The 20,887-nt window shown below is 41.8% G+C and overlaps 1 protein-coding gene across 1 annotated transcript in view; it reads left to right on the top strand.

The window, feature by feature from the left end:
* The window catches only part of SRFBP1 (serum response factor binding protein 1), a 111,136-nt gene that overhangs the window by 26,096 nt on the left and 64,153 nt on the right, over positions 1–20,887 (top strand). The window lies entirely within an intron of this gene.

Here is a 20,887-nt window from a genome sequence, read left to right as displayed (position 1 = left end):
TAGGTCTGTATTTCCTAACCAGGGTGCCTCCAGTTGTTGCAAAACTACAACTCTTAGCATGCCCGGACAGCCAAAGTCTCAACTGGTGCCAGAAAGATGTACAGATTTGTAAATTACTTCTATTTAAAAATCTTAATCCTTCCAATACTAACAGATGCTTTATGCTCTTTCCAGTCTGACCACAGTGTTCTCTGCTTGTCAGGAACTGTCCAAAGCAAGATAAGTTTATCGGAATTTGCTCCTAAACTGGACAGTTCCTGACACGGACAGAGGTGTCAGCAGAGAGCACTGTGGTCAGACTGGTAAGGACTTCACAACTTCTACTGTAGTATACAGCAGCTGATAAGTACGGAAAGGATTAAGATTTTAAATAGAAGTAATTTATTAATCTGTATAACTTTCTGGCTACAAGTGATTTTAAAATCTTTTTTTTTTTTTTCCTCTGGAGTACCCCTTTAAACCCTGTAGGGTATTTAACACTGCTGGACATGGGTAAAATAGTATATTCCACAGTCTGGTGCAGGGTTTTCCAACCAGGGCGCCTCCAGCTGTTGCAAAACTACAAGTAGTTTTGCAACAGCTGGAGGCACCCTGGTTGGGAAACATTGGTCTGATGTCTACATTGGAATAATGGACTAGATAAGTATTTGTCATAAAACTAAATTCCATAGTACCAGTTGAAGTGTCACTGTCATTTACTAAAACTTTTGCCATGAGACCAGCTACGATCACAATTTACTGCACACTGTGAAGTGTGCAGCAGTGCTCTTCTCTCACGGGCAGGTGGCTCTGTTTGACTCATTGGGGGAGATTTATCAAAGGATTTAGACTGGTTTTTCTTGTCTAAATTTGTCGCACAGAAAGTCGCAGTCTAAATATGTGCGACTTTTCTGCGACTTTGAAAAATGCATTGGTGCGGAATTTATCAAAAGCGACTTTTCAGCGACAAGTCGCATAGGCTGAAAGTACGCCGAAATGTCAGACCATGTTGGAGCAGGTTTAACCCCTTAAGGACCAGGCCATTTTACACCTTAAGGACCAGAGCGTTTTTTGCAATTCTGACCACTGTCACTTTAAACATTAATAACTCTGGAATGCTTTTAGTTATCATTCTGATTCCGAGATTGTTTTTTCGTGACATATTCTACTTTAACTTAGTGGTAAAATTTTATGGTAACTTGCATCCTTTCTTGGTGAAAAATCCCAAAATTTGATAAAAAAAAATGAAAATTTTGCATTTTTCTAACTTTGAAGCTCTCTGATTGTAAGGAAAATGGATATTCAAAATAAAACATTTTTGGGTTGACATATACAATATGTCTACTTTATGTTTGCATCATAAAATTTATGAGTTTTTACTTTTGGAAGACACCAGAGGGCTTCAAAGTTCAGCAGCAATTTGGAAATTTTTCACAAAATTTTCAAACTCCCTATTTTTCATGGACCAGTTCAGGTTTGAAGTGGATTTGAAGGGTCTTCATATTAGAAATACCCCATAAATGACCCCATTATAAAAACTACACCCCCCAAAGTATTCAAAATGACATTCAATAAGTGTATTAACCCTTTAGGTGTTTCACAGGAATAGCAGAAAAGTGAAGGAGAAAATTCACAATCTTCATTTTTTACACTCGCATGTTCTTGTAAACCCAATTTTTGAATTTTTGCAAGGGGTAAAAAGGAGAAAATTTTTACTTGTATTTGTAGCCCAATTTCTCTCGAGTAAGCACATACCTCATATGTCTATGTTAATTGTTCAGCGGGCGCAGTAGAGGGCTCAGAAGGGAAGGAGCGACAAATGGTTTTTGGGGGGCATGTCACCTTTAGGAAGCCCCTATGGTGCCAGGACAGCAAAAAAAAACCACATGGCATACCATTTTGGAAACTAGACCCCTCGGGGAACATAACAAGGGGTAAAGTGAACCTTAATACCCCACAGGTGATTCACGACTTTTGCATATGTAAAAAATAAAAAAAAATGTTTTACCTAAAATGCTTGGTTTCCCAAAAATGTTACATTTTTAAAAAGGATAATAGCAGAAAATACCCCCCAAAATTTGAAGCCCAATTTCTCCCGATTCAGAAAACACCCCATATGGGGGTGAAAAGTGCTCTGCTGGCGCACTACAGGTCTCAGAAGAGAAGGAGTCACATTTGGCTTTTTGAAAGCAAATTTTGCTCTGGGGGCATGCCGCATTTAGGAAGCCCCTATGGTGCCAGGACAGCAAAAAAAAACACATGGCATACCATTTTGGAAACTAGACCCCTCGGGGAACGTAACAAGGGGTAATGTGAACCTTAATACCCCACAGGTGATTCACAACTTTTGCATATGTAAAAAAAAAAAAAAAAATTTTTACCTAAAATGTTGGTTTCCCAAAAATTTTAGATTTTTAAAAAGGGTAATAGCAGAAAATACCCCCCATAATTTGTAACACAATTTCTCCCGAGTACGGCGATACCCCATATGTGACCCTAAACTGTTGCCTTGAAATACGACAGGGCTCCTAAGTGAGAGCGCCATGCGCATTTGAGGCCTAAATTAGGGATTGCATAGGGGTGGACATAGGGGTATTCTACGCCAGTGATTCCCAAATAGGGTGCCTCCAGCTGTTGTAAAAGTCCCAGCATGCCTGGACAGTCAGTGGCTATCTGGTAATACTGGGAGTAGTTGTTTTGCAACAGCTGGAGGCTCCGTTTTGGAAACAGTGGCGTACCAGACGTTTTTCATTTTTATTGGGGAGGGGAGGGGGGCTGTGTAGGGGTATGTGTATATGTAGTGTTTTTTACTTTTTATTTTATTTTTTGTGGTAGTGTAGTGTTTTTAGGGTACAGTCGCACGGGCGGGGGGTTCACAGTAGTTTCTCGCTGGCAGTTTGAGCAGCGGCAGAAAATTTGCCTCAGCTCAAACTTGCAGCCGGATACTTACTGTAATCCTCCGCCCATGTGAGTGTACCCTGTACATTCACATTGGGGGGGGGGGGAACATCCAGCTGTTGCAAAACTACAACTCCCAGCATGTACGGTCTATCAGTGCATGTTGGGAGTTGTAGTTTTGCAACAGCTGGAGGCTCCGTTTTGGAAACGGTGGCGTACCAGACGTTTTTCATTTTTATTGTAGGGGTATGTGTATATGTAGTGTTTTTTTACTTTTTATTTTATTGTGTGGTAGTGTAGTGTTTTTAGGGTACAGTCGCACGGGCGGGGGGTTCACAGTAGTTTCTCGCTGGCAGCTTGAGCTGCAGCAGAAAATTTGCTGCAGCTCAAACTTGCAGCCGGATACTTACTGTAATCCTCCGCCCATGTGAGTGTACCCTGTACATTCACATTGGGGGGGGGGGAACATCCAGCTGTTGCAAAACTACAACTCCCAGCATGTACGGTCTATCAGTGCATGCTGGGAGTTGTAGTTTTGCAACAGCTGGAGACACACAGGTTGTGAAACACTGAGTTTGGCAACAAACTCAGTCTTTTGCAACCAGTGTGCCTTCAGCTGTTGCAAAAGCTACAACCCCCAGCATGTACGGACAGCGGAAGGGCATGCTGGGTGTTGTAGTTATGCAACAGCGGGAGGCATACTACTTTGGCTGGGGATGCTGGCGATTGTAGTTATGCAACAGCTGGAGACACACTGGTTTGCTACTTAACTCAGTGTGCCTTCAGCTGTTGCAAAACTACAACTCTCAGCAGTCACCGACAGCCAACGGGCATGCTGGGAGTTGTAGTTATGCAACCACCAGATGCACCACTACAACTCCCAGCATGCACTTAAGCTGTTTGTGCAAGCTGGGAGTTGTAGTTACACAACAGCTGAAGGTACATTTTTCCATAGAAAGAATGTGCCTCCAGCTGTTGCAAAACCATAAGTCCCAGCATGCCCATAAGTGCATGCTGGGAGTTGTGGTGGTCTGCCTCCTCCTGTTGCATAACTACAGCTCCCAGCATGCCCTTTTTGCATGCTGGGAGCTGTTGCTAAGCAACAGCAGGAGGCTGTCACTCACCTCCTGCTGCTGCTTGATCGCCGCACAGGTCAGTCCCGCTGCCGCCGCCGTCGTCGCTCCTGGGGCCCCGATCCCAACATTAACGCCGGGGATCGGGGTCCCCAGCACCAGGGGTGCACGTCCCGCACCCGCTCACGTCCTCCGGAAGAGGGGCGGAGCGCGTGCGGGAGTGACACCCGCAGCAGGCGCCCTGATTCGTCGGCCGGTAATCCGGCCGACGAATCAGGGCGATCGTGAGGTGGCACCAGTGCCACCTCACCCCTGCAGGCTCTGGCTGTTCGGGGCCGTCTCTGACGGCCCCGATCAGCCAGTAATTCCGGGTCACCGGGTCACTGGAGACCCGATTGACCTGGAATCGCCGCAGATCGCTGGACTGAATTGTCCAGCGATCTGCGGCCATCGCCGACATGGGGGGGCATAATGACTCCCCTGGGCGATATGCCGCGATGCCTGCTGAACGATTTCAGCAGGCATCGGGCACCGGCTCCCCTCCGGCTAGCGGCAGGGGGCCGGGAAAGGACAGGACGTACTCCTACGTCCTCGGTCCTTAAGGACTCGGAAACGGGGGCGTAGGAGTACGTCCATTGTCCTTAAGGGGTTAAATGTAGACTAAATCATAGATCATGCAGTCTGTGCACAGAATTTATCAAGAGCCGTGCGCCATTTGATAACTTAGGTGCACAATAGACCAGACTAACCCTCTGTAGTTTGGTCTATATTGATGCGGGACATAGACAACTTTGATAAATATCCCCCCATTGACTGCATTAGGGCCCATTGTAGAAACATTGAATGTGTCGGCAGATAAGAACCATTTGGCCCATCTAGTCTGCCCAATAATCTGAATCCTATCAATAGTTCCTGGCGCTATCATATATGAAGGATAGCCTTATGCTTTTCCTATGCATGCTTAAACTCCTTCACTGTAGTTGCAGCGACCACTTCTGCAGGAAGGCTATTCCATGCATCCACTACTCTCTCAGTAATAACTTGTGATAACTCTCAGTGATAACTTCTCCTTTCATTGTCATTTTAGCTATTTCCTCAACTAGTAGATCATCAAATTCTTTAACTTGGCCAGGTGGTCTATATATCACACCTATACAAGTTACTGCAGGATTACTAAACTGACTCTATGTTGGCCTCACTAACTTGTATTAGGTTAGATTTTATGCTATCTTTCACATATAGGGCCACTCCTCCTCCTTTCTTGCTTTCTCTGTTTCTTCTGTATAAAGAGTACCCTGGTATGGTTATGTCCCAGTCATTACTTTCATTAAACCATGTCTCAGTAACAGCCACTAAATCTACATTCTCAGATGCAATTATTGACCCAAGTTCAATGAGCTTGTCATTTCTTAACCTCTGTGCTACTGACATGTTCTGCCATCGGGGGGCAGACTCATGAATTTTCACTCTTTTTCCACCCCCCCCCCTCCTAGTTTAAATACTCCTTAGCAAATTCTTGGAATTGTTCACTGAGTACATTCGTATCTTTGAGAAAAAAATTAAACCATCTTTTTTTGTACTGTTCCTTTCTATTCCAAGTAGAGCTATGATGAGACACAAAGCCAAATCCTTGCTCTTGACACCATTTACTAAGCCATAAGTTGAACTCCTTAATGCGCCTCAGAAATGCACAGGCAGAACTTCAGAAAATGAAACAGTGGATGCAAAATCCTGTACATCATTACCAAGTGTGATAAAAGATTTCTTCACCTCTGAAACTTCATTGCAAGCCAGGTCATTTGTCCCTAGACAAGAACATCCACATCTCCTTCCTGCTATGCTTGCTTAACAATATTAAGAATACATATTTTATCTCTTCTAGCCCCAGGGAGACATCGCACAAAACCATTTTCCTTAAGCTCCACACTTCATATGATTGATACACCCAGCAACAGCTGCTTCCTTTCAGACTTCACTTTATCTTTTTTTGTCCTTGGCTGCAGTCTTACATACATTAGACATAGGAGTTGATGGTTTCTCACCGTCTGTGCTTGAGCCAATATCCATGTTGCCCTTACATTCTGAGAGTGCTGCAAATGAATTATGGAGAACCACAGACTGCGGAACATGTCTTCTAATCACAACTCTGACTTCTAGAACCTACCATAACCCATCTACCATTTCTAGGGGTCCTCAGTGGCATTGCAGCAGTCCCAGCCTGAGTTTAACAGATAATATAACATCTCAGATTTCAAAAATGCAATTTCCTGCTGCAGAAAGGAGAACTGTCTACAGATCTGACAGCATCCAAACCTCCAAAGAGTGGAACATGAAATAAAAGCACAACCATTCATGCACTGAACCAAGTTTGCCATTTTAAAGAGGATAACATTTAAACAAAAAAATCTTTCCTCCTGGCTATCCCCTGCAATCTCTCTCCGATGCACTTAGAAATAGCAGCTCTTTGAATATGCAGCTAATGTTCACACTACAGTACATGTTTTTTGAGCGGAATTCCACTTGAAAAATAGTGCAGCAGCCTCCCATTCTGCTGCACCATTCACCCTTCGGAATTTTTTGCGGCAGACGTTCCACCGCAGAAATTCCAGACCCAAGATACTCTTGGCAGAATCTACTTTATAATGTATTGCTGTCTATTGGAACAGTGCATTTCCGAGCAGTGCTAGAGCTGACTAGTTTTGCCACTCCAGACAGAATTTTAGCTTGCAATATCTCTGGACCTAGATTCCGTATGTGAATAAGTCGGGTTTGAGTGGCAGGCGGGCAGTGAGTTGGACGCTGCTGCACACTTCACCCAGCTGTTACTACAGATCACGGCAGATCTCAGGACTGAGACCCAATGCGATCTAAACTTTTTGACATGTCTAGACAACATGTCAAATGTTATCCCAAATAACAGTGACCACTTAAAGGTGTACTCCACTGCCCCTTGCTTCGGAACATTGTGTTCCGAGCACTGGGAGCGGGAGTCGTGACATCACATGCCTCCTCAATGCAGGTCTATGGGAGGGGGTGCGGTTTGACGTCATGAGGAGGCGCGGTCGTGAATTCACGACCACTCCCGCCGGCACCCAGCGTTTTAAAGGAACGCTGGGTGCTGAACAGAGATTGCAGGGCTCCCAGCAGCAAAACCCCCATGATCAGACATCTTATCCCCTATCCTTATGATAGGGGATAAGATGTCTAGGGGTGGAGTACCCCTTTTAAATATTGTATATATCCTTAGCAAAGTCTTTTTTCTATGAAAAGTATGTTCTGTACTGATTTAAATTCATGGGAATGACTTGGACTTCTAGATATGAACATATTTCTTCATCATACCATGCAGATTAGGAAAAAATGCCTGTGTTGCTTTGTGTGCATAGGAGAGTTTCCAGCAGCTGTTCCTAGACTGCCACATCATCAGTTCTGTGATACCACAGCACAAGAGAAGAGCCCTCCCTGCTCAACAATGCAAAACTTCATGGAAAAATCTGTGAGCAAGCGCATTAATACTTGTGGTCAATGGATGATATAAAAAAGGCTGATACTCGGAGTAACCACTTCATGGCTGTGGTCAGCACTGCTTCCATATATGCTTGACTCAGATTGCTCTCTACATCTTATGGTACGGAGGAATTTAACAGGGTTGTTTAGAATGAGAACAATATCTGCTTTCTAAAAGAAAGAGCACCACACCTGTGTGAGGGTTGTGGCTGGTACTGCTGCTTGACTCTATCGAGGTGAATGAGGCTAAACGGCAGTGTCTCACAGGACCTGTAGACTAGTATGGCACTGTTTTTAGAAAAAGCTGTTTTTTTTTCTCTGTAAGAATACCTTGCAGAATAGCCATCAGAGATATTGCTTTCAGCAGGAAGCAGACAACAATGTGAGGTCTCCGCCTGCTATTACTTTTTCCATTTAACCCTGTAGTCAACAAGCAGTGGACTCGCCATTAAAGGGGTACTCCGATGGATTTTCTTTTAATCAACTGGTGCCAAAAAGTTAAACAGATTTGCTAATTACTTCTATCAAAAAAAAAATCTTAATCCTTCTAGTACTTATTAGCTGCTGAATACTACAAATGAAATTCTTTTCTTTTTGGATTTATTTTCATTCTGTCCACAGTGCTCTTTGCTGACACCTCTGTCCATTTTAGGAACTGTCCAGAGCAGCATATGTTATGGGATTTTCACCTGCTCTGGACAGTTCCTGACACGGACAGAGGTGTCTGCAGAGAGCACTGTGGACAGACAGAAAAGAAATCAAAAAAGAAAAGAATTTCCTCTGTATTCAGCAGCTAAGAAGTACCGGAAAGATTAAGATTTTTAAATTGAAGTCATTTACAAATCTGTCTCTCTGACTTTCTGGAACCGGTTGATTAGAAAAAAAAATTCCACTAGAGTACCCCTTGAACCCCTTAACGAACACGGACGTAAATGTACGTCCTGGTTTGACGGGACTTCCCGTACCAGGACGTACATTTGCGTCCTGTGTATGACCGCGAGCATCGGAACAATGCTCACGTCATACACGGCAGGTTCCGGCTGCTAGTAGCAGCCGGGGACCCGCCTGTAATGGCCGACATCCGCGATCGCACGGATGTCCGCCATTAACCCCTCAGATGCCGTGATCAGTACAGATCACTGCATCTGCAGCAGTGCGGTACTTTGAATGGATGATCGGATGGCCCACAGCGCTGCCGCGGCGATCCGATCATCCAGCATGGCAGCCGGAGGTCCTCTCATCTGGCTCCGGCTGTCTCCCGGGGTCTTCTGCTCTGGTCTGCGATCGAGCAGACCAGAGCAGAAGATGACTGATAATACTGATCAGTGCTGTGTCCTATACATAGCACTTAACAGTATTAGCAATCAAAGGATTGCTATAGATAGTCCCCTATGGGGACATAAAAATTGTAAAATAAAAGTTGAAAAATTTAAAAAAGCGAAAAATCCCCGCCCCAATAAAAATGAAAATTGTCTGTTTTTTTCCCATTTTACCACCAAAAAGCGTAAACATTTTTTTTTTATAAACATATTTGGTATTGCGCGTGCGTAAATGTCCGTATCAAAATATAATGTTAATGATCCCGTACGATGAATGGCGTAAATGTAGAAAATTTTAAGTAAAAAAATGCAGCTTTTTTTGTCACATTTTATTTTAAAAAAATTAATAAAAAATTATCTAAAAGTTTTATATATGCAAATGGGGGTATCAATAAAAAATGTATCAAGGTATCAAGCAAAAAGGTATCAAGCAAAAAATGAGCCCTCATACTGCCCTATATATGAAAAAATGAAAAAGTTATAGGTGGTCAAAATAGGGTGATTTTATATTACTGATTTTGTACAAAGAGTTTTCAGTTTCTTTTTTTAAGCGGTACAAAAATATAAAAGTATCTAGCCATGGGTATCATTTTAATCGTATTGACCCACAGAATAAAGAACACATGTAATTTTTACCGTAAAGTGTATAGTGTGAAAACAAAACCCTCCAAAATGCGCAAAATTGTGGTTTTCATTAAAATTTTCTCCCTAAAAATGTTTTTTTTGGGTTCGCCGTACATTTTATGGTAAAAATGAGAGGTTTCATTACAGAGTACAATTAGTCACGCAAAAAACAAGCCCATATATGGGTCTGTAGATGGAAATATAAAGGAGTTATGGATTTTAGAAGGCGAGGAGGAAAAAACGAAAACTCAAAAATAAGATTGGCATGGTCCTTGAGGTGAAAATGGGCTTGGTCCTTAAGGGGTTAAAGCAGGCAGTATGTACTTGGGTTCCAAAAAGAGTCTCCTATTATAACTTTCTTTGATCATACAAACATTATGATAAAAATAAATCTTACTTATTATGTACCTGTCTCTTCAAGATAAGCTGTTAAATTTAAAGGGGTTTTCCATCTATGAAAAATAAGGCTTCACAACCATCTCCAGCCTGTTTCCCATTGGCTAAGATGGTCAGAAAGCAAAAAAGTCAGCTATCTCGGTCAAATTGCATAACTCCCAAATGACGTAGCCTCGGGATCTATATTTAAAGTAAAGTTGTGTAAGACTGCTCTTCACGAATTCCCAACCATCTCTGGCGACCAATAGCAGGGGGGAATGGCTAAGGAGCCATCTATATATCCAGTCTTGGGGCCAGATAGCTGCACAAACTGGATTTTCTGTTGTCTCTATATAATTGTAGCCAATAGTGCTATGCATCCTTAAAGGGGTACTCTGGTGGAAAACATTATTATTATTTTTTTTTTAGCAAGTGGTGCCAGAAAGTTAAACAGATTTGTAAATGGCTTCAAATAAAAAATCTTTACCCTTCCAGTACTTTTAAGCAGCTGTATGCTACAGAGGAAATTCTTTTCTTTTTGAATTTATTTTTTGTCTTGCCCACAGTGCTCTCTGCTGACACCTGATGCCCATATCATGAACTGTCCAGAGCAGGAGAAAATCCCCATTGCAAACCTATGCTGCTCTCGACAGTTCTTGACACGGACAGAGGTGTCAGCAGAGAGCACTGTGGACAAGACAAAAAAATTAAAAAAGGAAGAATTCCCTCTGTAGTATACAGATGCTAAAAATTACTAGAAGGGTAAGGCTTTTTTAATAGAAGTCATTTACAAATCTGTTTAACTTTCTGGCACCAGAAAGATTCACCGGAGTACCCCTTTTAAGGGTAGGGTCACAGAAGTAATTTTTTGTTGCATTTTTCTGCTTGATATTTTCTTACCAATTGCAGGCAATGCGTAGCAAAATATGCAGCTGATTTCGCTACCCTATTTTTAGATAGAAGTGATTTACAAATCTGTTAAACTTTCTTGCACCAGTTGATTAGAAATTTTTTTTTTTTCCACTGGAACTTCCCTTTAACAGCAGGAGGGGGGAGAAGAAGGTTTAATAACGGCAAGCATTTTTGTCTAATAAGATATATTACAAAGTTTCCTTTATTCACTTATACTATTGATGTTTTTTCAAATGAAAGTACCCTTTTAAATACCACCTCGCGAAGAATGACACATTAGGCGCTTGGGGTGTCCGTGATCTTAGCTTTTTCCCTATACAAGTTTAACTGAGAGCTCTACTATGTTGGGCAGAACATAGACTTGCTGCACTTAGAGTCCAGTTTCCTTCTCTTTTTATTTTATTTTATTTTTTTTAAACAAATGGCTCCTTGTGCCGTTTTAGTTTTTTTGGAGTTATGTGTAAAGATTGCTATTTGGCAGCAGTTCTATTGAAGCTATTGAAAACCTACATTGTCTATGTTTATGATTTAATTACGGTACATCTAGTAATGTAACTTTACATAGTGACGTCGTGTCTATGGCCTACAATTAGTGTTTTTGGGTGGCTGTCAGTATGAATTGTTACATTGTACTGTTTGTTCTCCGTCTTGTATTACTTTCTCATTTCATCTGTCTTCCAACTTACTTATATCTTGCAGATGGAATAACAGAATTCAAAGGTTTGTTCTTTAGCAAGCACAACCTTCATTTTTATTTATTTACTTATTTATTTTATGTGTTTTAGGATTATTCAACATCTAAGGCTGCTTTCACACTGTGAAAAGTACCCGTTATATAACACCCGTTATAAAATAGTGGGCGATCGTGGGGTTAAACCGCTATTAGAAAATCTCATTATAGGCTATGGGATTTTTCTAATAGCCGTTTTAACCTGTTATCGCCTGTTATTTTATGACGGGAGATAGTAACGGGAGAATTAGTGCATGCACTATTTCTTCCGTTCAATTGCCAGTCACAAAATAATGTCCTTTATGAATAACGGGCGATAACAGGTTAAAACGGCTATTAGAAAAATCCCATAGACTATAATGGGATTTTCTAACGTATGTTAGGGATTTTCTAATAGCGGTTTAACCCCGCGATCACCCGGTATTTTATAACGGGTGTTATATAACGGGTACTTTTCACAGTGTGAAAGCAGCCTAATAAAAAGGTGTGCAAAGGTTGGTGACCTGTTGCCTCTAATTTCTCCCCCAACCATATTAGTTTTTTCGTGGAATTCCTGGAATTCATGAGCCAGACAAACACTGTTGCAAAGTCTATGGTTTCCTCGCCTGGCTGTCAGGGCTTTACCGTAAATAACTGGATTTTGAGTTACATGGTAACACAAGTTCATTTTCTCTGCAGTTTCACATTGGGTTAATGCCTAGAAAGCTTTGTGCACATTCCATTTAAGTTATTTGGCTGGATATTTGCTTGTTTAATGTTGGTGCTATGACATGTCCAAACACAATAATCTATTTGCCTAAACCATCTAGGATTATAAAATTGTTCCAATTTGAAAGAGACCCCCAAAAGGTTTATTTTTCTAGTCTCGAATACATTACTGTCCTATTATGTGACTTCATATACGGCGAGGGGAAAACTACCCTATGGACTTATCCCTTATGTGAACTTTCCTGTCATTCTAATTATTGAAGACACAATGGATTTTTTCTTTTTTTTTTAATACAGACCACAAAAATCCCATCTCTATAGAGCTGCTGGTTCTTCTGGAAGCCATTCCTGCTCACTGCCATTGGTGGCATTATATAATGTGTGTGTGGGGGGAGGGGGTCCAAGGGTATGTTTAAACAAAGGAAAAAACTAAAGGGAACCTCTAAAACATAGCTTTTAATGTGCACATCTAAAATGTCCATAAGAGAACAATAGAAAAAGTAGAAAATTATGTAATATTAAATAACAATTAAAGAGCCGCCATCAGTGTCTACCATACAGATGCTAATATGCAGCGCTTATCATCTCTACTCGAAGCGAGGCTAATTTACTATAGCGCAACTCTAACACCTCACCACTGAAAGAAAGAGATGACCCGCTGAACATATAATATAAATATAGATAGAGTATAATAGGATTAAATTGCACACAGATGACTGCACCCAAGCAGTCCAATTGTGTGGAATTTCTCTCTAATTTCTCTCTAAAGCAACTATCTCCTGTGTATTCGCATCCCTACCACCACATCACCTATCAGGGGTGCGAGCAAACAGGATCTATCAATCACACTGTGACTATGTGCATAGACTATACAAGGGTAGATCCACCCACAACATGCTACAATGTAGCTATTCGTAGTTATGGCAGTCCACCAACTTCAGCATATGTGGATGTCACATTAATCCCAGGATAGTCCTCACATGTATCATACGTTTTGTCCAGCACTCAAAGATAGTCTCCTGTGTACATCAGCACGATAATCTATTCATCAAAGCACCCTATATAGTTAATAAGAAAGCCCCGTCAGGTGCACTTCTATAACCAGTTCACACTTCTGCAGTATTGGTATTTCACTTGCATTCAACATATGTAGCAGTAGTTCATACTTAAACTATACTTCACATTGAACAAAGAGTCCACCATTATGATATATATAACTTGGTTTTCTGATGTACTGATATGTATTCGCAGGTGGTTTGATAGATATTCATACTGTGCGGTATAATTCTCCACTGCTTACACATTTGGACATACATAGCCGCTCATCACATTATCCAGATTAGTGTGGTGGATATAAATTGCAGTGTAGTAGGATGTAACCTTGCCGCATTTATGAATAGAGGGTTCAGTGTGATAGGGGCTGAATCTGCAGATTCATACTATCAAGAATACATTTATATAACTGCCACCTTAGCGGTTCAAAGAGATATCCCCCGATGATAATATACATGTGCCGATTTAGATGTGCTGGTATGTACACTTATCTGTATCCATGGATGCTTTGTGGATTAAATCCAGGCGTCTGCATGATAGTCCGTCATAGCTGATGGCTCCAGATTTCTTACAGTATCCATACGTTAAGGGTCCAACGCGTTTCAATAGCACAATATCTTCAGGGACCTTTCATAAGCTTGGTCTCCTTCTTGTATTACAGTGCGTACCTAGCACCGTGCATGCGGCTCTGATGGTGGCCGTCAGTATGTTTATACAGTGTATTTTTCATGCCCATTTCAAAATGTATTCTTCTTCATAACACACGCAAAAAAGACATGTCATTTGCATCCCACCACCCCCACTGCAGGCTCAAAATCTGTACTCCTATTAGACGCCAACGCTATTTTTTTCTCCTTCAGTTGCAGTTCTCTCTTTGGCTCCTAGGGCACCCATGCCCAAGTTCTTGTAAATGTAAAGGGCCAGTGTGCAAATACCTAATCCTACCCCTACGTTTTCTAGCTCACCTATATCTGTCTATATATATATATATATATATATCGTTTTATTTTTATTTTTTCTGCTATCTCCTTGCTGCTTAAGAGTTTTTGTTATTTCCCTGCATTAGGAAAAGGTGTGCCATTTCTTAGACTCTAAACGAAGTGTTCAAGACAGAACAAGCGGCAACTCTCCGGTGGGTGCAAATGCAGAAATTTCTTTATTCTTGAAACATCAAACAGGAGCAGACGTTTCTTAAAATCGGTAGAAGGCAGAGGCTGTGTTACTTCATGCAGTGAATACAGGTAACGCAGTTTCACACAACTCGTGTGCTTCTACAGACCTGCCCACTTCCTGCAAGGCGGTGCTGAAGTACTTGGCCCAGTGACTAGGGATCGACCGATTATCGGTTTGGCCGATATTATCGGCCGATATTCAAGATTTTGTACATTAACGGTATCGGCAATTACCTTGCTGATATGCTGATAATGCCCCGCCCCCGTCAGAGACCGCCGCTGCCCCATTGCCTCCCCCATCCCCGGTTTTATAATTACTTGTTCCCGGGGTCCGCGCTACTTCTGGCTCCTGCGACGTCCTGCGCTATTGCTGTGTGCTGCGCAGCGCAATGACGAATGACATCCTCAACGCAACATCACCTTCAGTGCACACAGTGACAGCTCAGGACGCTGCCGGAGCCAGAAGTAGTGTGGACCCTGGGCCCCGGGAACAGGTAATTAAAAACTGGGGATGGGGGAGGCAATGGTGGTGATGGTGGTTGGACTAGGGAGGACCCCAGGACAGGCTGGGGGAGAGAGGCGGGCGGCGGCAGCGGTCTCTGGCCCCGCAAAAGCCGCTGCAGTTCATTGATTTGAAGTGCCCGCTTTAAATCATTGATCTGCAGCGGCTTCTGCGGGGGGGGGGGGGGGTTGGGGGTGTATGGGGATAGCTGATAACTTATACCGGAATATTGGTATAAGTTATCGGCCTGGAAGGTCCCAGATTATCGGTATCGGCCCTAACAAAAATCAATATCGGTCGATCCCTACCGGTGACATCAGCAGGACAGGTGAGTTACATTAAACTCCAACATGAAAAAAATACAAAAAAATTATAGTAATAAAAAAACACTAAAATCAATCTTATCCTAGCATATCTTGGGCTCTTGTTTTAAGGATGATGTAGGCTTTTCATTGTAACAACTTCTTATGCCTGTCTTCGCCATTGCTACTGGTAAAACATTCTAAACCTAAGAAGCGCAAACTGGCGGTATCTCTGTTATGTTGTGATTTAACATGATTAATGAACCTGGGTGAACCTTTTCCAGACTTAACGGACCATATGTGTTCCCTAAACCTGGTAAAAAGGGGTCTAATCGTACTTTCTATGTAATAGAACCCACAATTACATTGGATGCTGTAAACTATGAATTTTGATCTGCAACAAATGAAGTCGGTAATTTTAAAATAGACTCCGCCTAGAGAAATATTTTTACATGGTAAAAAATAGGAACACCAATTACAGGAGCCGCACTTAAGATTGCCGCTCGGTCTGGATCCAGTCAACCAGTTGTCGGACTTAGTACTTGTAAATCTTTTCCGGACTACCTCATCCCTAAGACTTTTACTTTTACGAAAAGTGATTATTGGTCTATTCAGACAAACTGGACCTAAACTAGGGTCTTTTTTGATCAAGGGCCAGTTTTTCAGGATCACTTTTCTCATGGTGTCAGCCACCAGAGTAAATTTAAAGGAGAAGCAGAAGAGCTCGTTCTCCCCTTCAGAAATAGTTTGAGGGCAATTCCGTTCCTCCCCATTGAACGGGTCCAGGTGAAATTATGAATTGTTGCCAAATACAGTTTTTTTTCTTTTTCTATTTCTGAATAGGAAATCAGAGCGGTTTAGATTTTTTGCTCTCGACAAGGCCCGAAACAAAAGATCTTGCTAGGACTTAACGATAAGATTGATTTGTGTTTTTTTGTAATTTTATTACTATTATTTTTTTTGTATCTTTTTCATGTTGGAGTTTTAATGTAACTCGTCTGTCCTTCTGATGTCGCTGGGGCCAAGTACTTCAGCACCGCCTTGCAGGAAGTGGGCAGGTCTGTAGAAGCACACGAGTTGTGTGAAACGGCGTTACCTGTATTCACTGCATGGAGTAACACAGCCTCTGCCTTCTCCCGATTTTAAGAAATGTCTGTTCCTGTTTGATGTTTCAAGAATACAGAAATTTCTGCTTTGCACCCACCGGAGAGTTGGCGCTTGTTCTGTCTTTAACACTTGGTATATTGGACTTTTCCTGTCTTAAAGGTGTTAACCAGGAAAATTTTTTTTTTTTTTATATATCGACTGGCTCCAGAAAGTTAAACAGATTAGTAAATTACTTCTATTAAAAAATCTTAATCCTTTCAGTACTTATCAGCTACTGAAGTTGAGTTGTTCTTTTGTGTCTAACTGCTCTCTGATGACACCTGTCTTGGGAGCTGTCCAGAGTAGGAGCGAATCCCCATAGCAAACCTCTTCTGCTCCGGACAGTTCCTGAGACAGACAGACAGGTGTCAGCAGAGAGCACTGTTGTCAACTCAACTCAACTTCAGCAGCTGGTAACTATTGGAAGGATTAATATTTTTTTTAATAGAAGTAATTTACAAATCTGAAATACCCCTTTAAGCTGAGCACCATCGGAGGACCTGCAGCTGTTGCCACGACTGCATCGCTTTCTACCCAGGGGCTTAAGGTAGTGCCGACTTCTTTTCTTTGCTTACAGTATTTCTTAGACTCTGATTCCAGACCTATACCGCCTGTCTTGACCATCTGTACCGTATAAACCTATACTGCCTGTTTTGACCATCTGCCTGTACTAGACTACATCTTTCCCCTGGTACCATTCTGTCTCTCCAGTGTACAACCCACCCTACAGGCTACACTTTTTTTGCCTGATTACCCAGTGGCTCACTCTGGTCCCGTCTGGCCAAGCAGTTACCATGTCAGGACCACTCCTTGGAAGCAACCTGGTGCCTCCTGACAGTGAAGTCCAGCTTTCTACTAAAGGGTAAAAACCCAGGAGGTACTACTAGCCAACACAGTAAGTAGCACAGTGTGTCTACACCAGTTACCTGTTGCCACGCACCCAAGTGTACACTTTCCCACAATGGACCTTGCTTGTATACACAAGTGACAACATAGTGACAATGTAGTACCTCTTATCCATTGCTCACAAGCACTTATAACACTTGTCCAAGTTGTATTGCAGGCATTGCTGATCACTGAACTATTTTAGGTGGCCTTACAGAGAATGTGCTGACTGTATACCATTATTTCCTGGGGAACTTTGTCCCAATTCTTGGGAATGCTGGGGGTCACAGTGGTGAGACCCCCAACTATAAGCTTGTTATATTCTATCCTTTCATAAGGGGATAGTGTCATGATATAGGAAAAACACCTTTTAAGGGTACGTTCACACGTACACAGATTTGATGCACAGGATTTTCTGCTGCAGATTTCAATGTAAACCAAATTTATTATTAATACTTCAGAGTGGTTATTCACTGTAGATGACGTGTTTGTGTGGCGGGGGGTGGGGGTTGTATTACTACTTCAATGGATTTGTAAGGTGCTATGTGAGTAGACATGAAAGAAGCTGCACAGCATGAAGGGGTTACCCAAAGCACTGAAATGCTACCAAGATCATAGGGAAGCCTTGACTTACCTTGCATGGACAGTGCGCATCCTGTGGAGTGGAGACAGCTTTCAGGTACATAGTCTCTCTCTTATGCCTGACCCCCGCCTACATACAGCACTTGCAAAGCCCTGCCCATACTTCCTGTAATCTATTTTGCTGTGTCTGCAACTACGTGGATCACAAAAGTCAAATAACTAGTTGTCTGTCAAAATTTTACATTTTTTTTTTTTCCCTTAAAATAAACTTTTTTTTTCTGAAGGTCAGGGTTCATTTTTGGTAAATAAAGTGGTTTACAGAAATGTTGGGAATCACATAAGCGGTCACATGATGCAGGTTGTTTGAAACAACAGTGACCTTTTAGGACAATCTGTAGATTTCCTAGCTGAATAAAGGACTTGTGAATTCTCCCGGTGTTGCAAAAAATATAAGACAAAGCTAGAAACCCAATGATGATTGGAATGTGACTCGTATCTATAATGTGAATGCATTTGACCATGAAACCATTTTATTCTGTCAATCTTCTATAATTTGGATGAGACTCTGTTGGTTTCTGGACATTATTGGTAATGTTAGGGACATCTGCAGAACTCTTATTCATTTAGCAATATCTTAGAGTCTGTTAGTGGGACACTTGTCTGTGTTCCGGATTCCAAGCTTACAGAATGAAATCCAAGGATCTTGCCAAGTAATTTGTTTTTTAGACTTCACTAAGCGATTTCCTGAGATATTGCCAGTATTCCTATGTCAGATTTATAATTTATTGCAACTTAAAAAGAGCCAATGTGTGAAACACATTATGATATATAAGGAGAACTGTGTGTGTGTATATATGTATACTATATAGAGTTTTATTAGTAATGTTGGGATGCAATTGTTTTATATAAAATCATTCAGGCCTTCAGGATGCACAGTAACGTTTGGCGTTAGTAAATAAAGTATGGCGGAAATTTTTTTTCCATTTTTTTTCCCGCTAACCTCGTTATTTTTGCACTATTTACGTATCAGAAATAAGTCTGGGGCTTAACAAGAGGGGTATGACCACCATCAGCCATAGCTGGTTTACTGTATGTTACACCAGAAGTTGCTGTAAACTGTAACGAAAAATAGTCGGTGGGTTTGGCCTATTTTTGGGCATGTTGGATTGCACTTGCCGGACCTGTTCGTTCTTTCTTTCTTGGCAATTACGACAGTAATTAAAAGTGTGTATTTTCCTTCATAGGCCACTTATGTCCTTCTAGGAATACACAAAGTTATGGCAAAATCTTCCTCACCATGCTTGGGATACTTTCCTGCCCGCAGCGATGATGACTATACGGAGTTTGAAAGGTGTCCTCTGCTAGTCCCATTTGTTTGTGCTGTAATCACGCCCCCTAAGTGTTATTGACAGCCCTCATCACTGCTCTGCTTTGGGCAGGTGTCCCGGCAAGGTGCAGACGTTTTTATGGTAAAAGCTGATGAGTGGTTTCTTCTATTTCTGCATAGTGGGAATTTATCTTGTGTTGCCAATAAACATTTTTTACCAAGCCATCCATCTTCTTATGAGCGTTACTTGTGTGTTCTGTTACTTGTCCCCTTTATAGTAGCTTCAGTTTAAAGTACACATGGTAGCTTGAAGTAAGCCTTAAAGGCTGCTATAACTACCTACTTCCAGCTCTATTTCCATGATTGACGGCATCTGGAAGGTCTCACTTGATTTCTAGTTATTTAAATACATGTTGTTTATTGGTAACAAAGGGGCTTCACAGGGCTCATGTGTTTTGTCTGATCGCTCTTTCATTAGAGGGGGCAGTTCCCTACACAAGGCGCTTTTTTTCTAAAAAAAAAAAAAAAAATCAACATGTCAGCTAGTGAGGAATTCCAGCGGTCACCAGAGCTTGCTGTATCATTTTGTGCAGGGGCCTGCACAGAGATGGCGGAAGGGTCCCAGTGCCCCCCCCCTCCCTCCAAAGGATAGGGGATAAGATGTATTTGGCTGGAATACCCCTTTTTAAGGTAATTTTTTTTTTTTTTTTTTGCATTGACAGAGAAGTAGAAACCTTGGAATTTTTATTTTCCAAACTTTCTGCAAATTAGATTTTTTTTTTTTTTCCATTTTGAAATAAGGCAGCCTAAAACATATTAACCAATATTGACCACCAAAATAAAGGATAATTTTAGAATCACTTGTAGAAATATAAAAAATCACCTAAAGAATGGGGATGCATCTTGAAGTCCAAAATAGGCAGCATCCTTAAAGGGGTACTCCGCCCCGGGGTTAAGATGTCAAGGGGCTGAGTACCCCCTTTTAAGGCGGACTTGTCAGCTTCTGACAGCCCTATACAGAGGTACAGGGATGAGCCAGATAGTCGTTGTTGAAGCTCCCTGACGCTCCTCTTCTCAGGTCAGACTGGTAGCACGAGCAGTCTGACACACAAACGATCAGTCATAGTTGAGAAGCAGGAATGTAAACACACTTAATACCGTGCTGCAGTGATGACAAATGTATCACATACCCTGTGAATAAGGCATAAAGGCTGGAAGTGGGCCAGTCCCATTGTCCAGCTTTATAAAATTCATGGCCTAGCCTCAAGATAAGCCCCCAATATTCGTGGGGGTCCGACTCTAAGCACTTTTACCAATCAGCCTCAGCTGATCAGCAGCGTTACCAGATAAGACTGGCTAACCACTTTTAATACAAATTAAAAAGAATGGAATTGTGCAAATGGGAAACAGTCTGATTCCTAGATCTTCTATGTAAAGGTTGTTGTTCTATAACCTATTTAAAGGGAATCTGTCACATGTTCTATGCATATGAAAGTGCCGAGACAGTCAAAAAGATTAGTTTATATGGATACATTATATACCTTTTTTATATGAGCCTTTTTGCTATAAAAAAAATAAATCTAAAAATTGGGGGGTTTAGTCAAAGTGGCGTGGCCAAGGGTTTGTTGTGCCCCCTGGGCCACATCACCTCTCCATTATGATGTCTTGCCTGCTCCAGCTTCCGGTGGTGCAGTGGTCACTAGAGGCATGGCCAAGGGTTTGTTGTGCCCCCTGGGCCACATCACCTCTCCGCTATGATGTCTTGCCTGCTCCAGCTTCCGGTGGTGCAGTGG

The sequence above is a fragment of the Hyla sarda genome, chromosome 1 (genome assembly GCF_029499605.1).
Source record: "Hyla sarda isolate aHylSar1 chromosome 1, aHylSar1.hap1, whole genome shotgun sequence".
Lineage (NCBI taxonomy): Eukaryota > Metazoa > Chordata > Amphibia > Anura > Hylidae > Hyla > Hyla sarda.
Note: the sequence above shows the minus strand (reverse complement) of the source record. Positions and strands in the feature narration are given on the sequence as shown.